This window comes from Pan troglodytes, chromosome 11 (assembly GCF_028858775.2).
Source record: "Pan troglodytes isolate AG18354 chromosome 11, NHGRI_mPanTro3-v2.0_pri, whole genome shotgun sequence".
Taxonomy (NCBI): Eukaryota; Metazoa; Chordata; class Mammalia; order Primates; family Hominidae; genus Pan; species Pan troglodytes.
The window spans coordinates 99,126,723-99,144,466 of NC_072409.2; the positions used below are offsets into that span (position 1 = coordinate 99,126,723).

A 17,744-nucleotide genomic window follows, 5' to 3' on the forward strand; every position below is an offset into this window, starting at 1 on the left:
CTAGAAGTGTGCTTGTTCCTTTTGAGCCTTTTATCTGCAAAATACAGATGCTACCTTGCAAGTTGTTGTGAAAGAGAAATAATGTGAAAGTATCTGACACATAATATGTGCTTAATAGATTGTCCTTTCTATTTCTTATTTGGATTATTGTTTTGAATGAAGTGGCTTAGGTCATCACTTTTTTTTGGCTGAAAAGAAGGATTTATATATATTATGATGATTGTTGGTAGTTTAGGGGTTTTTTCTTCCAAAGTTTGTATCTTTGTCTCAGAATCCTGTTTTCATGAAGACTCTGGAATTTTGTCACTGCTCTAATACCTCTGCCAGGCAGCAGCACTCCTTTGGGTCTCTACCAATAGAGAACATCATTTATTGCCTTAAAAAGAAAGTATTTGTGTGTATGTATCTTTACAATATCCTCATTATGAGAGTAATTGTAGTATTTGTGTGTATGTATCTTTACAGTTTCCTCATTATGAGAGTCATTGTTTTTCATTTATAAAATAGGAAAATGCAGAAAATAGAGAAAAGGGGAGGAGAAAATAAAATTCATTTGCCATTTAGTCACCTACTATGGCCATTCTAGTTTATACTTTTCTAGTCTTTATTCCATACACATCTACATACATATATGTTAGTGTGGCTTTGGAAGTAGAAGTTAGATCATAGTATGTGTTTTGTTTAATTGCTGTTTTCTCATTGCCAGTATAGATATTTTCAGTGTTTAGTAACATGGAATGTATATAATTTTTTTCCGGTCTCAGAGAATTCCATTGTATGGGAGTACCATACTTATTGTCACCACTTCTCTTTGGGAGGATGTTTAGGTTGTATCCAATTTTTTGTTATTATAAACAGTGCTTGCTTTGATTTTACAGTCATGCGTGATTCTGACATGCTTTTTACATCCTAACAGTTTTTTTTTTTTTTTTTTTTGAGATGGAGTCTTGCCCTGTCGCCAAGGCTGGAGTGCAGTGGTGCAATCTCCACTCACTGCAAGCTCCGCCTCCCGGGTTCACGTCATTCTCTTGCCTCAGCCTCCTGAGTAGCTGGGACTACAGGTACCCGCCACCACGCCTGGTTAATTTTTTGTATTTTTAGTGGAGACGGGGTTTCACTGTGTAAGCCAGGATGGTCTCGATCTGCTGACCTCGTGATCTGCCCGCCTCGGCCTCCCAAAGTGCTGGGATTACAGGCGTGAGCCACCATGTCCAGCCCCTAACAGTTCTTATGAAATAATTTCCCTGAGGTTTGATGATAAATTCAATTCAAATTTGCTCCTCATGTTTTTCACAGGTCTTTTGAATATTACAACTCATGTGGCAGAATGTCCCTGTTCTCCTTTTTGCTCTTCATCTGGTACTAGTTTTCTAATCTGTTCATACCCCCACATCCATTTACCTTGGCTAAGACTCTTCTTGCCTTTGTCTGCCCCAAACCACTGTCCTATCGTTTATTTATTTATTTATTTACTTTAATTTTTTAATTATTTATTATTTTTTTTGAGACAGAAGTCTCTCTCTGTTGCCCAGGCTGGAGTGTAGTGGTGCCATCTCGGCTCACTGCAACCTCCGCCTCCTAGGTTCAAGTGATTCTCTTGCTTCAACCTCCTGAGTAGCTGGGATTACAGGCGTGTGCCACCATGCCCAGCTAATTTTTGTTTTTTTAGTAGAGATGGGGTTTTGCCATGTTGACCAGGCTGGTCTCGAACTCCTGACCTCAGGTGATCCGCCCACCTTGGCCTCCCAAAGTGCTGGGATTACAGGTGTGAGCCACCACGCCTGGCTGCCACTGTCCTATCTTTTAAAGAATGATTCCTTCATATTCGTTTCTTTCAATTGACCCTTATTATTAACTTCATTAATTTGTTTCCTTCGTGTTGCCCATCACATCACCTCAAATTTGGAATTACTTAAGTGTTTAATTTTTTAAATTATTCTGAAAGAGAGTGCTTGCTTTCTTTCAAATAACAGAATTAGTGGAGTGGTTTGTATTGTGCATTACAATTAAAATTACGTCTTTACAATTAATTGGCTGTTGCTCTAAATTGGGATATTTCTGAAGTTATTTTAAATCCAGGACTGTTTTTCTTTCCTTTGTGTCTGTTTCTTCCCTACAGCTAGTTGATTATATCCTTAAGGAGTACTAGCCATTTTAAATAATTTTAATCTGAATTTAAATAAATCAAGGTGGCTGGGCGCTGTGGGTCACACTTGTAATCCTAGCACTTTTGGAGGCCGAGGTGGGCAGCTTGCCTGAGCTCAGAAGTTCGAGACCAGCCTGGGCAACATGGTGAAACCCCGTCTCTACTAAAAATACAAAAATAGCTAGGCGTGGTGGTGGGCTCCTGTAATCCCAGCTACTTGGGAGACTGAGAGAGGAGAATCGCTTGAACCCAGGAGGCGAAGGCTGCAGTGAGCCCAGATGGTTCCATTGCACTCCAGCCTGGGCGACAAGAGCGAAACTCCCTCTTAAAAAAATATGAATAAGTAAATCATGGTGTGTATTCTAAAGCCATACTTATAAACTTGAGGGGTAGGTAATATGGAGGAGTTTCCTGCAGGTCCTCGTGGCTGAAAGTCAGCGTAGAAGTGCCTGTCCTGGTCGGGGTTCCACTTCTGGTCTCAGTCCTGCTGAGGCAGCAACTGCGTTGGGCAGGTAGGTTTTGGTTTTGGACACAGTGGCCCACCGCCGTTGTACATTGCAGGATTATTTCAGTTCAAAATGAACTGATTGCTGAGCTCCTCTGCAGCCTTCGTGTTGCAAGGACTCCAGTTTGTGGAGGCCCAGCACCACCAGCCTCATTGAGGACATTGACAAAAAATACTTGGTCCTGCTTCAAGATGGAAGGACACTTAATAGACTTAAGAAGTATTGATCAATTTGGACTTGGAAAATGAGAGTGACACACCCCTCCAGCAAGTATCCATTGAAGAAATCCTAGAAGACCAAAGCGTGGACCAGCAGACCAGGCTGGAAGCAGAGGAACTGAAAGTTCAGGCCCACTGGGATCAAGGTCTTTCCATTCCTTGAGCAGATACTCTTGATGAGTATTAAGTCCTCTGCTCAGAAGGTATTGCTCTTGAAGAGTAAGGGCTGTCACTGAATGAAACTGATACCCTGGTCACCTCACACATTTGACCAGAGACTGTAGTCTTTCTGAAAAATCATTTTTAGTTTTAATTCTAACACACATACAACATGAAGAAATCATGGGAGTTTTTTTTTTTTTAATAACGAAATCAGTGTTTAAAGAAACAGTGATATGGACTCCTTCACTGTGGAGCCAGCAGCTACTTCTGTATATTGCTCTTTTTATCCCAAGTTAGAGTTTATAGGGGACATTCTTCATTTACTTATAAATAAAATATAAATCTCAAAAGATGCCATGAATCTCAAAAAGCGATTAAACTTGAGCATGCATCAGTATCACTTGCTTGTCTTGTGTAATCACAGATTGCTGGGCCCCTACCCCCAGGTCTTTTGATTCTGTAGTGGTCAGGGCCTGATAATTTGCATTCCTGACAAGTTCCTGGATGATGCTGTTGCTGCTACTTGTGAGACACTACTTTGAAAACAACTGTTCTAAAGGAACCTAGAAATAATGTTTGGATTATCTGTATTCCTTGTAATTACATGTATTTTTTCTCTTTACTGTTGTACATGAGAGATATAACTGAGCATATTTTAGTAAAAGCAAAAACAAATTAAAAACGCTTCATTGGCAAAATACAAGAGGGTCACTGGATAACAGATATACAGTCTTTTGTGGGATAGGCCAGCAGATAAGGCATCCAGAGGCTTAAAGCACTCAGGGTCCTGGGTTGTTCAGCCCAAAACAGGTTTCCTTAAATATTTTGTAGCCTTAGTTTTTTTTGTAGAAAAATGGCGACTGCTACCAGATCTCTCTGGACCCTTTAACTCCTAAATCTGTAGTCGGATATTCAGTATGTTTAAACAGGCTTACAATATTGCAAATATCTTGATTAAGAAATGCTTGTGTGTTTTTAGTAAATGTTCAGAGTAATTTAATAAAAGCCTTATTTGTAAGTTTTATCACAATGGAGATTTAAAAGTTGGATGAGGAAATAAACATTGAAATCATAGATATTCTAAATGTCTTTCGAAGCCTGAGCTACAGCACAAGCTATGGTCTGTATGTCAGGCCTGATAGAATGTAAGGTTGAGCCCAGAAAAAAGGAGGTGGTTACAGAAATTTTTAAATGGAATCGAAACTGTCATTGGATGCATTTGGTTCATCAGATCCAGATTCAGTTCGATGTGCAGTTCTGGTTCCTTATCAGATGTAATGAATAGTAGTTGTACTTATTAGTATACTGGCAATTTAGGCTGGACACGGTGGCTCACAACTGTAATCCCAGCACTTTGGGAGGCTGAGGTGGGGCCGATCACTTGAGGTCAGGCGTTCGAGACCAGCCTGGCCAATATGGTGAAACCCTGTCTCTACTAAAAATAAAAAAATTAGCTGGGTGTGGTGGCGGGTACCTGTAATCTCACCTACTTGGGAGGATAAGGCATGAGACTCCCTTGAGCCTGGGAGACAAAGGTTGCAGTGATCTGAGATTGTGACGCTGTACTCCAGCCTGGGCAATAGAGTGAGACTGTGTCTTTAAAAACAAAACAAAACAAAACAAAACAACATACTGTCAATTTGGACCTTTGGGCTTGAAGCTTTTTCTATTTGACAGCTGAGATTTGGGGCGTGGGATAATACCATCTGCAACTTGTTGGCAAGCACATTATTTGTATTCGAATAGAAAGGACATACTGTTAGAAAATGCGCAAAGGGAAAAAGGCTTTTGTAGAGGTCATTTGGCATGTAGGTGTATGAAAGGTGAGGCTACAGCAACACCCAGCAGCTGATAAGACCATACACAGTGTAAGATGAATGGAAAGTTTCCTCCAAGCACCTTGGGCTCTCATGTTAAGACTTGGTAAAAAGGTTGCTGATGCTTCATTTACTGTAGCGACAAGCCCCTTTATCTCAGCGGCTGTCAATGTGAGTTGGAATTTCACATCTTTTTAGGAAGTCTTTTGGACCATTTTAAAATTATTATTATTGCACTGTCCCTCACCCTTTTTTTTTTTTTCTGATTGCATGACGTGTAGTCCTCTTTTCTTGTCAGCAATTAGGAGAAAAATCTCAACAGAACGAGAAAAACTTGTGACGCTGAAAAGATTTGCCTGAAGTGTTCCATGTAAGCAGTGGGAATGGACATACACTGAAAGAGAGAGGGGAAAAAAGGCTTTTTGTTGAGAGTGACAGGCAGGCAGGATGAGCAAAGTTTAACCTAAATCCTTTCATTGATATTGCAAAGTCATAAGCCTTCATATGACACTGCCACATTCAACTCACTGTATGATCTGGAGTTCAGTAGCTTGTACCATAGTGCATGTGTGTGTACAGTGCAAACATTTTATGAACTGCAGTGTCTGATCCATCCGTCTGTCTGGGCAAGAGTGTCCCTTGATAGTAAAAAGAACAGCAATCAGGACAGAATTGGTCAATGTGGCATGTCTAATAGTGGGAAAATATTTGAAGGACTCGCTATAGACACAGTAGTCTCTCTAAATAGCCTCTTTGCACCCGGAGTCTTATTGCAAACAGGTTCATTAAGGAGAGACATTCTGACACACAGCATCACAGTAATGAAAGTAGCTCTGTTTTTCTAATATTGTATCTTGCCACTTCAGTTAGGCTGCTAGTACAAGATTTCCCTTGTGTTGTTGTATATTTCTCCAGAAAAAGAATCAGTCTTCATAGAATATACAATTATTTTGTACGGGAATGTATAACTCCTACCTAAGATCCAGTCTTCCCTGTTTATGTGCACTAGTGCAAAAATAATTGGCAAACACATCCTCCAGACCAAAAGCTTCCAGCACCTTCAATTTGTTGGGCTTGAAGACGTTGAACCAGTTATAATAAACTTTAAAAAAATGTGTAATGTTCAAAATGGATTTGTGATCAATCATAAAAGACAAAAAAAAATTAGTACAGTTTCCCATGAGGTGTGAGGTTTTTTTCCCTAGGTTTTAGCCAACTTCATATAGTATCAGTTCAAAGAGGGGGAAAATGCAAAAGGTTTTCATCTACTAAGCTTTACATATAACTACTATATGATGACTTAAGCTATTGGATTTTCTGCCTGTTAATGTACAGCATGAACATTATGAACAAGGAAAAAAATGGTTATATTGGTTTAAAAGTGGATATGGAAAATTTAATGTGCTCAAGTGGGAACAATGGCATATTAAAAAAAAACACTCATGACACAGATCTAATAATTCACTTGCCCCTGTAGGAGAAGGGTATCAACTCTGATACTGGCTCACAGTTTATTTTTATATACACCCCTGGTCCCTGCAGTATACCCCGTGTGTGGGTTCCAGAGAAAAGAAAGAAAATAACCTGTAGGGAAATCAGCCTGGAAACCTTTCATTAAATACATTGTACTTTGTATTGTGTCTTTCACAGACTCTTCAAGAAATAAAGGAAAAACCTGTTATCAGTCTGCATGTGTAAAATATTATATTTGAATACTATCATTTGTTTTAAGATTAAGGCTGAGGCTGCAGACATATTAGTTATTATTCACTTACATCTGGTAGATAATGCAACAGGGATTTAAAAATTCTTTTTCCATTTATAGTCCCTGCCATCCTCCCCCCACCATGAACTGTAAAGATACTACTTTAACTTAAAACTGTGCTTGCTAAAATATTTCAATGTTGGAAATGTTGCCTCTTTATAGAGGATTAGGGTTGTGAGGGTAATAAAATCAGTCTTGAATTTCTTGGCGGAGTTTATCTGTCATTTAGCAAAAGATGCCTTTCTAGGGAAAATTGAAGAAAGTGTTAAATACATTCTTTTATGAGAAAAAATATAAATGGTAAGAGTGTAACTGTGAATAGTGACACCTTTATCAAGTTGAATGTCCTTTGGAGTGAGGCTTTGTCCTGTCATTATAGTTCATGTATTGCTGTTGGTGGGCTTTTAAAATCTGTAAACGTCTTATCTTTTTTGCTGACTATTCATGCAGGATATGCTAGGCAAGCCAACTGTGACACATACTCTGCCTATACTTGTAGCTGCCTCTTGGATGAAAATGAACACATATCTTAAAACCAAACCTTGGGTGCCATATAGCAGTATTTAATGAACTTCTGGGATTGCAGACAGTAAGAGCCGAGTTTTGATCTCACATACCTGGGAACACACTGTCCTACACAATCTGTTGAAAGATTTATTATTTCTGAAGTAGCTTGTGTTAAAAACCTTGTTTTAAGTATAGAGGGTTGTAAGCCTATCAGTCTCAGCAAATTGATACCTTTTTTCACGTCTGTTAGACTCAGTGCCACCTCTTGTCCTGAGGACAGATATAGCACATTCCACTCCATATTAGGTATCCTTGCTAAGAATTCTGTTTTTGGGGGACAGAGTCTCGCTCTGTCACCCAGGCTGGAGAGCAGTGGTGTGATCTTGGCTCGCTGCAACCTCTGTCTCCTGGGTTCAAGCGATTCTTGTGCCTTAGCCTCCTGAGTAGCTGGGATTACAGGCATGCGGCACCATGCTCAGCTAATTTTGTATTTTTAGTAGAGAGGGGTTTCGCCATGTTGGCCAGGCTGGTCATGAACGCCTGGCCTCAAGTAATCCACCTGCCTCGGACTCCCAAACTGCTGGGATTATAGGCGTGAGCCACCGAGCCCAGCCCTTTTCTTTTCTTTTTGTGACAGGGTCTTGCTTTGTCGCTGAGGCTGGAGTGCAGTGGCATGATCTCGCTATCTTGGCTCACTGCAGCCTTCACCTCCTGGGGTTCAAGCGATTCTCCCACCTCAGCCCCTGAGTAGCTGGCTCTACAGGCGTGCACTACCATGCCTGGCTAATTTTTGTATTTTTTGTAGAGGTGGGGTTTTACCATGCTGCCCATGCTGGAAAAAAAAAAAATTCTTGAATGACTTGAGGGTAGGGTTTTTGAAAAATAGGGGTGTGCTGTTAGATGTAGAACTTCTCAGGTGAAACAGCCCCTGGGTGATTGGTTACCATGGTCATTGTGGGTAAACTCCTGATTTGGAAGTAGTTGCTCCAGTATTCATATGAGTCATTTTGGTTCCTTTCTGGCTTCAGAAGCCTGTCAATTGAGTTCTTAAGCCACAGACCAAGTTAATTTAGAGATGTCGATGTCAGTAATTTACCTTCTGATTGTCAGTGAATTATTTAAGAAGTATCTTACTATTTTTCTAAGGTGAATGAGCTTTGGGGAGAGGTTTTTCATAACCACCATCTCTGTTTTACCTGAATAGAAAGAGCACAATCAGCCCATATCTGTGACTACACAGGGTTGGCCCTGATCTTAGGGTGGCAGTGGATGAGCATCCACTGTCAACTCTCCTGTATCTCTGGGTGTTCAGTGCCTCGCATTCTGAGATTTGGCCCATACCTTCCAGGTTAGCATTGAGCCATGGGACTATGTTAGTTTCCTCTGCTGTTGAACTGCTTTAGGAAGAAAAGACCTCCTTGTTTCTGGCGGTGACTGCTGGGCCTTACATTCATTTTGGGTCAAGTAATTCATTGAGCAAAACCGTAGGCTGTAGGTTAGGTATACAGCTTCTCCTCCCCATAGGGTTTGTGTACATTTCCCAAGGCCTGGGAAATTTCTCTGTAATTCCGGAGGGCTCCACTTCTCCTGGAGCACCCACTTAGAGCCTGAAAATGCCACAGGCTGGTCTATACTTCACAGCATCAGGGTTTTCTCACGTTCGCAAGCTTCAATGACAAGCTCCACCCACATGAATCTTGTAAGTGGTGGCAGAGCTTGCTGTTATCCAGTGCTTATTGTGTGCCAGGCATTCTGCTAGATGCTTTACATCCATCATCATTTGCTCTTTACATTAAGTTGGCGACTTGGAGACTACTTACCTCATTTTGTAGATGAGGAAGCTGTGTGACTAGTAAGGGGCAGGCAGCACTGGGATTTTTAGATCCAAGCCCAGGTCCATGGCCTTTGACATCACATCCTTTAAGCTGCATGGCCTCCCTGAGCTCTCCTTTCCGTTGGCTCTCATGCCTGTACAATGATTCCGTCCCTGATTTGGGGTCCTGTCACGTGACCCCCATCACTTATTAACCAGGTGACACTGTTAGTCTTTTCACTGACTGAGTGGCATTTTCCCTGTCAGTAAAATGGGAAAGTATGATCCTTCTTCTTTAACCTGTTGTTGTGAGGAGTAAATGAGATAATGTCTCTGTTATTTATTAGACACCTATTTTATGCTAGGCACTGTGCTAGAACTTCCAGTACAGCAGTGACACGAACAGACGTGGTCCCTGCTCATGAAGCCTGCAGACCTGTAGGCATGGCAAGACACTTAAACAAAAAGCGCACTTAGTTTTGTGCTCTATGTCTGAATCATATATAGTTGTTAAGGCCCAGGAACTTTGACTTCAAGTTTAAGCTGCAGCCTCAGCAGGCACTATGCTTTTCCAGGGTCCTATTTGTAATTCTTACAGAAGACCCGTTGCTTTCTTTTATGTTGCCTACTGATGGATCTTTTTACCTAATCCTCTTCCATTGTTCCCCATTTCAGGTCTCTGGAAGTCAGAAACCTGGAAGTTCTGCCCCCTACCTACTTCTCAGCTTCTTCTTCCCCTCTTCTATTCTCCTGCCACTGTCTGCGCCATTTGTCTGTTTCTTAAGGTTTCCTGCTCTGCTTTCTGTCTTTCTCTCATTTCTGAACCCTGTTTAAATTCAACCCTTGATTTAATAAGATCTTAGTCTAGTCTCCATTATTTCAAGTCATATATCGCTTTTGATAAATTTTCTTTTTAAGCACTTATCCTAATTTTGCATTTGTTTATGTAGGCAGTTTTTCTGTTTCTCCAATTAGACTAAAAGTTCCTTGAGGGTAGGGACCACTTCTCTGTCTCTCTGGTACCTATCCCAGCTGCTTGTCTGCTTTCAAATACTTACTGAGTTAGGTTGGATTCCACCCCCCCTCATTCTCTTCTCTGGATCAGCTCTTTCTCTTTCATCTCTTTGCCTAGCATTTTCATTTATTCTATTTACATGTGCATTTGGTCTATCAAATTGAACATATCCCAAACTAAACACATCTCCCCAACTCTGCATTTTTTCCTTATTTCCAATTCTTGTTAAATGTCTCTGTTGCCATTATCCAAACCCCGTTTGCCTCAGTTTCTTGTAACACTCCCGTTTTCTCACCATCTTCTGAATAGGAAGATTGATTTAAGGAAAGATTCCTTGGCATCTCTCATAACTTCCCTACCTTCACTGCCACTACTTGGTGGCTCTTACTGACTTCTGTGTCTGAATTGCATAAACTGGCCTGTCATGGTGGTTCACGCCTGTAATCCCAGCACTTTGGGACGCTGAGGTGGGTGGATCACGTGAGGTCAGGAGTTTAAGACCAGCCTAGCCAACATGGTGAAACCCCAACTTTACTAAAAATACAAAAATTAGCCAGTCGTGGTGGTGGGTGCCTATAATCCCAGCTACTTGAGAGACTGAGGCAGAAGAATCGCTTGAACCCAGGAGGTGGAGGTTGCAGTGAGCCAAGATTGTGCCACTTCACTCCAGCCTGGGTGAAAGAACAAAACTTCATCTAAAAAAAAAAAAAAAAAAAAATTGCATAACCTGCCTCTTCACTTCTTGCCCTGATAGATTTGAGCATGTCGGATCTTAAAAGTCTTTGATAGCTACTGAAGTATTCACTAGTGAAATAATGTCATGTTTTGGATTTTCTTTAAAATTATCCAGTGGAGGAGAGAGGTAAAGGGGATTTTGGGAGAGGTGAAACAAGACTGACCATGTGCTGATAATTGTTGAAGTTAGGTAGTGAGACTCACAGAGGGGCTATTATACTGTTTACATTTGTATAATACATGTTTGAAAACTTCAATAATAAAAATTTGAAATAAAACACAGCAAATTTTGGCTTTACACTGTCTATAGATAATATATGAACCTCTTGGCAGAGCATACAACCCTCTCATACTTTTTCCCCAGTGCCTCATTTGGCCTCTAATCTCCCTCAACTCTGTATACAGGCTGACTCTACTCTGAAGCCATTTCTGTCCTCAGCATTGATCTCCGGAAAGGCTCAGCTCTACAAAAAAAAATCCTCCCTGGCCTAATTTACTAGCCTGATTTGAGTTTTCTCTCCCATATCCCTTAGCATGTACCGCCCTTAGGGGCCTATCACATTGTATGTAATTGTTTCCTTGTGTCTCTCTGAGCACTGACCCCCAGCCAGTTTTATCCCATTACTGAGGACTGCCCAAACTGAGAAGGTTTTCCCCAGCCTGCCAATATTTCAGTTTAATACTCATTGCATGCCTACTGAGTGTTGGGCACTTGATGAATACTTTAGATTTAATTGACTGGTTGCTTCTGGTCTATAATATGGAGAGAGTCTACCATCTGGCTTTCTGGGCTGACGTTGGCTGTAGATTTCATCCCTCTCCCTCACTCTTACGATCTTCCTAGATTCTCCTTTGGGAATGAAGTATATAATGTTCAGAGATGCTTAGGTAGACTATGCCATGTAAGGTAGCCAGATAGTGATTGGCATGTCAAAACCCTTTGTCCAGTCTCTTCTTAATGGTGACTTTAAAAATTGTTAGGCTCTGTATTTACACTTATTAAGTCCCTGTTTCCTCTCTTTGGTTCATCTTTACTCCATAAAACTGGGTGGGGGAGTTGTTTTTCTGTGTGGGGAGGGCAGCCTCCAGCCAGCTTTTTGTGAGAGCCCACTCTGAAGCCCCTACACTAGACTCTTCAGGAAAAGCAAAGTAACCTTCCCAAACCATTTAATTCATTTCACTTATTTCTGGCCATTTGATGATTCCAAACTCCAACAGGACCTGTAGCCCAGAGGTAAAAGTAGAAGATGTTTAAAAGATTTGAGAAATGAACTAATTTTTGTGGTCTGGAGAAGTAAAGACCAAGGTATGAGTTAACCACTGTTTTCAAACACATGAAATTATTTTGCATGGAAGGTAGTACCAGCTGTTAGCCATTTGAGTGAAAATAAACAAAAGGACTTAGATTGCAGCTGGAGGGATTTTAGTTAGATAGAAATTTTTCATTAAGTGGTTCTGGGTGGGAACTGGGTTCCCATCCCAGTAGATTGTTGATTTAGGTCCAGATTGGAGGGCAGTGGGGCAGATTTGAGGCATTTAAGCATCCTGAAAATCAGTCCTCATGATTAAAAAATCAGCAGCTGCGAATGCTCTTCGTGTTCAGAGCTGCAGAATGAGGATTCCCCTCATCCTTCCCACCTTCCCCAAGTTGAAAGAAATTAACCTCAATTAAAGGAAATAGTGATGGATGGTTACAGAGATAAGTATGATATATCACACAGGAAAAACTACATTAAAAGCACATTAAAGTTGAGACAGAAAGCACTAAAAGTGAAGAAATGCACAGTTAAGGTTGAAAAGTGATATTGTTTACATCTCTGCTAATATGTAGACCTAACAGGATACACTAAGAAATTATGAGTGCCGGGCGCGGTGGCTCACGCCTGTAATCCCAGCACTTTGGGAGGCCAAGGCGGGCGGATCACGAGGTCAGGAGATCGAGACCATCCTGGCTAACGTGGTGAAATCCTGTCTCTACTAAAAATACAAAAAAAATTAGCCAGGCTTGGTGGCGAGCGCCTGTAGTCCCAGTTACTCCGGAGGCTGAGGCAGGAGAATGGCATGAACCCGGGAGGCAGAGCTTGCAGTGAGCCGAGATCGCGCCACTGCACTCCAGCCTGGGCGACAGAGCTAGACTCCGTCTCAGAAAAAAAAAAAGAAAGAAATTATGAGTATGTCCTGTTGTGCTAAGAAGTAAGTTTTTTGACTTGACATACTAAGCTTAATACACAGTTTCATTGCCCAGCTTTAATTAAGGCATCATTCATGACTGATTATAGCCCATGGAAAAAAACCTGTTACTTTTACCAAAAGAGTTTGGGGTTGGTTTTAAAATTTAGCTTTGGAGGGGACCAGGTGGTGATTCTGTGACTCTGTGCATTTCATTACCTAACATATTTCAGCTTTTCTAAAGTCAAATTATTTCAGCTTTTCTAAAGTCAAATATTTCTATTTAAAAGGCACTAGTTTTGACTAAAATGTTAATAATAACAGATTTAATACTATTGAGTAATATTGTTTCCATCTGTTTAGAAAGCAAAATTTAGCTTTTATCCCTTCATTTCAGGGGTGGATTTTTGCTTCTCCAAAATAGATCTAAAATCTTATGTGTATATTTTAAGCAAATTATTATTGCGTTTTAGGAGTCTTAGCCAGAATAAAATCCGATTACATTTTCAATTCATAAAATTACATTGTGACCCCAGAAAACATCCTCTAATTGCTTTAGTTTTTACCTAATAAGACTGTCTCTTTGTGTATGTTTACCATATTAGAGACAAAAATCCCTCAAATGGGTCTAGAATACTAAATATTTGTGTACGATAGAGTGTGGATAGTACAAACGTCAGTCCTTAGCTGCTTCATCCCTTGTCTGACTCTAAAGAGTTGTTACTTCTTCCTAAACCAAGAGCCAAGATGGAAGATATAACCTTCCAAAAAATCAGAGTATATGCCACAGCGGGTTTCGTATCCTTACAGAAGATGCTCTCGCTCTCCTTCTTTTTTCTTCCTTCCCTTCTTCCCCATCCCTCCTCCCTCCTTCCCTCCTTCTTTCCCTCCCTCTCATTTATTTTTGGGATAATTTTGAGTTCTTTCATTGACCATAAGCTTATTGTGAAGAACAAATTCAGTTTATCAAATTTAGCTACCAAATCTTAAAATTTGATTTTTAAAGTAGAAAGATAATTGCTTCTTATTAAAAAAAAACCAGACAAATAAGTAAAGTTATGTCAATTTGTATAATTCCACATTAATGAGCTAGTACATGGGTTAAAATGTTATATTAGTAGTTTCAAGAAAGGAAATGTGAGCTATAATTATTATATGTTTTCTATTTTTGTTACATTTAAGGTGAGTCTTGTAAAAGGGCCAATGAAATTGCCTTAAGTAAAATGATTATTAACCAATACAATTTATGGCATATTGACTTGGGTAATATTAATTTGGGTACATGACAGGATATATACTCATGGTCTCTTGTCACAGATTTTTAGGTTGGGTTACTTACCAGATGAATGAGTTTGTGTTTCCAATTAATTTTTTTAAAGTTCAGGAGGCCAACAATTTGACAGATTTGAAAATAAAAATGAAATTGAGGTCACTTTTTTTCTAGTGGCTACTTTGGTATGCCGTGCGTAGACTCTGTTTCTTAATGCAGAAAATACAATCTTTATGCCTGTTTGGAGTTTCAAATGTAATATAAATGTCATGTATCATCATAAGTATGCAAACATGTTTTAAAACACAGAATTGTATGGAAGCAATTACTGGCAGTGAGTGAGCTACACACCCCAAGGGTGGGTTGGGGCCAAAAAAATTAAAGTTCCTAAACAGAATTACTTTTGTGTGGGTGGGAAAGAGAGAGCAAGGTTAACTTTTATTAGGAACCAATCCCAGCTCTTACTTTAATTCTCGTCACATACTTGGTAACTCAAATAAATAAGTAGTAAAGGGACATTAAGGGACTTTGTGTTAGGATTAGTTTTTCCCCCCACTTGCTATAGTCTTCCAGTAGGGAGTGATTAGTGTTCCCCAGGAGGGCCTGGTGGACACCAGTGCATATATAGCTCTGTAGTTTTCAAACACTAGCTGTTGGTTAAAGATGATGTTGCCACCCTTTGTGACATGGTACTTGAGCATTCTTTTGCTGGGTGTGTTGTGTTCATTTTTAGCAGAATGAATGGGATGTAGGAAGGTTAGATTTTATCATTGGAAAGTAACATGCTATGTAGTTTTCTGCCACTCACCACTAGCCTGGAGAAGACCTGAATGATAGGTTCTCCCTCTTGACCCCTTCATGCTGTATGTTTTATTTGTTTTCTAACTTCATATAAAATCACTATCATCTGAAGGTGATGATGGTTTTTTTTTGTTTTTTTGAGACGGGGTCTCGCTCTGTCACTTAGGCTGGAGTGCAGTGGTGTGAACACAGCTCACTGCAGCCTCAACCTCCTGGGCTCAAGTGATCCTTCTGCCTCAGCTTCCCATGTAGCTGGGACCACAGGTGCATGTCACTATGGCCGGCTAAGTTTTTGATTTTTTGTAGAGATGGGGTTTTGTCATGTTTCCCAGGCTGGTCGTGAACTCCTGGGCTCAGGCGATACTCCTGTCTTGGCCTCCAAAAATGCTGGGAATATACGCGTGAGCCACCATGCCTGACCCTGAAGGTGATTTTGCATTGTACTATTTTGTGGGGGTATGGACCACACAAATGGAGGGGAACGGAATTACTCTCTATAAAAATAAATTTATCTTCTGACATTCTCTGGAGCCCTTTGCTAACAAGGTTTAAATGGATCTTTTTTCTAAAGCCCTTGTCACCATAACCTGTCAGCTAGAGAGTCGTTTTGGGTTCAACTGCAGGTTGAGCTGAGTGACCATCTAAGCAGCACAGGGACTAGCAGCCCCTTAACTGTGATCAGAACATCACTGTATTGATAAGTGAGTCTTGGTCAAGTCACTTAACCTTTCTTCCTTGATTTTCTATTATGTACACTGGAAATGATAGTATCTATCTGCCTTTGATCTCATAGGGATGCTTCAATCCATTAAAGTCATTAAAGCACTTTAAGTAAGGTATAAGGCACTAGATGCAAGGCCTCTTCATTATTGTTATCATTCTGTTATTTTATTACAGTGCTGTATACAAAGGGGGCACTTTTTAATGCTAAACAGTCATCTCAGAATATGTTCTGTGGAATCCAGAAGTTGACAGAGGACCTTAAGCGGTCAGGTTATCTTTCTCTTTCTTCTTGAAGCCAGGCTCTGTTCCTCGTTGTCTCTGTCTGTTACTTTGGAGAACAAATAGCAAAACCAGGAACACAAAAATGAAAATAGAAAATTGAGACAAATGGGGTAGCTGTAGTCTACTTCGTGTTATTTCCTGGGAGCTGCTGTTGGTGTTGGGTTTCCTAAAGTGGGAAGTTCATTGTGCCTCTCTGGATACTGATCTCCCCTTTCTGTAATGTGCACATCCAGGGGTTTTGAAGTGGATTGTGGGCTTTGATTCATTCCCACTTGCAACTTTCATTTTCTTTGTTTTTTCGAAACACTGTTTTAGGAGGAAAGAGAAAAACATTTGCGGGTAGGGTGGGTAAAGATCTCTGGATGTCTTTGGATAGTGTTCAAAGGCATTTTGTACAAGATGATTGTATTTCCTACATCAGCCCCTTCTGGCATTTCATCTCAAATACTTCCTCCCTTGCACCTCATAAAAAATTCCAGAAGGTGATGTACTTCCATATGGCCTTGGATGGCACCAACTTGATGATGTCCATGAAAAAATAGAGGATCAACGCTCACCTTCCAGAGTGAAGAGTTTGCTTCCTGGAGCATGGGTTCTTTTGATCTCACAAATATCACTATTCTAAAGTAACCTACCCTGTCCTTTATCTTAACATTCTGAAACTGATGTTGGTGACTCTATTGGTTCTTCTTGGCTAAAAAGTTTTGCTACTTTCCACGTTCATTCTTTTTACTTTTTGTTACTTTGAGTATCATGATAAATTTTACTTCTATTACCTTATTTGTGGACTGATTACTCTGCTCCACCATTTACATGTAACTTGGTAGCATTTTCAATTTCATCAGCTACAGAGCACTAATTCCTCAAACATGGGCCTTTGTAGTTAGGTGGAACTTAAGACATTTGAGTCTCATGGTCTGAAATGTAAGTTATTTCTGTTCATCAAAAATATTATTTAAGGGAGCCCTGGAATAATTATGAGTACTGAATAATTAAGCCATAAATAAATATAAATTGGTAAAGACATCCATCATTTATTATTTGGTTTTCCAACTTCCATAACTAGAATCCTGAACTTACGAATATGTTGCTTTATAAATTAAATAGAATGGTTTGCTTTTCTGACTCCCTCTCCCCGCAAAAGCATAAGAGTCTAACAATGGATTTTCTGGTATTGATTTGTTTGTTTGAAAAATCTTAGATTATATCATAGTTTTGTATTTTAGAATCAGTTTCTTGAAGAGGAAGAATACAATTATATGAAATTGGGATTGTTGTGGAAAATCAGAGACATATGTTTGCTATAGGTATAATATTAGTTTTTCAGCATCAAGAGTAAAACAAGTGGAATTACCTCTGAAATTGCAGCTAACTATTGCTACCTCTATACCAGAAATATTTTTTCATCTTTTCATACCACATGTGAAAACCTTGTTGTTGTTGTTGTTGTTTTTTGTTTTGAGACGGTCTTACTCTGTCTGCCAGGCTGGAGTGCAGTGGCACAATCATGGCTCACTGCAACCTTAACCTCCCAGGCTCAAGTGAGCTTCCTGCCTTAGCCTCCCAAGTAGCTGGGACCACAGGCATGTGCCACCACTCCCAGCTAATTTTTGTATTTTTTTTTTATAGAGACGGGGCCGCTCTGTGTTTTACAGGCTGGTCTTGAACTCTTGGGCTCAAACAATCCTCCTGCCTTAGCCTCCCAAAGAGCTGGGATTACAGGTGTGAGCCATTGCACCTGGCCCTGAAAATTCTAAAGTGGGGATAAGGGATAACAGAACTTCTTGGTTCATTGTTACCTACTTTTCTTTTTTC

General features: G+C 40.1%; 1 protein-coding gene and 1 pseudogene across 18 annotated transcripts in view; both read left to right on the forward strand.

Annotated features, from left to right (window-relative positions):
- BNC2 (basonuclin zinc finger protein 2) overlaps positions 1 to 17,744 on the forward strand; it is a 455,057-nt gene that overhangs the window by 92,345 nt on the left and 344,968 nt on the right. The window lies entirely within an intron of this gene.
- On the forward strand, positions 2,741 to 11,924 carry LOC129136007 (U6 snRNA-associated Sm-like protein LSm1; annotated as a pseudogene).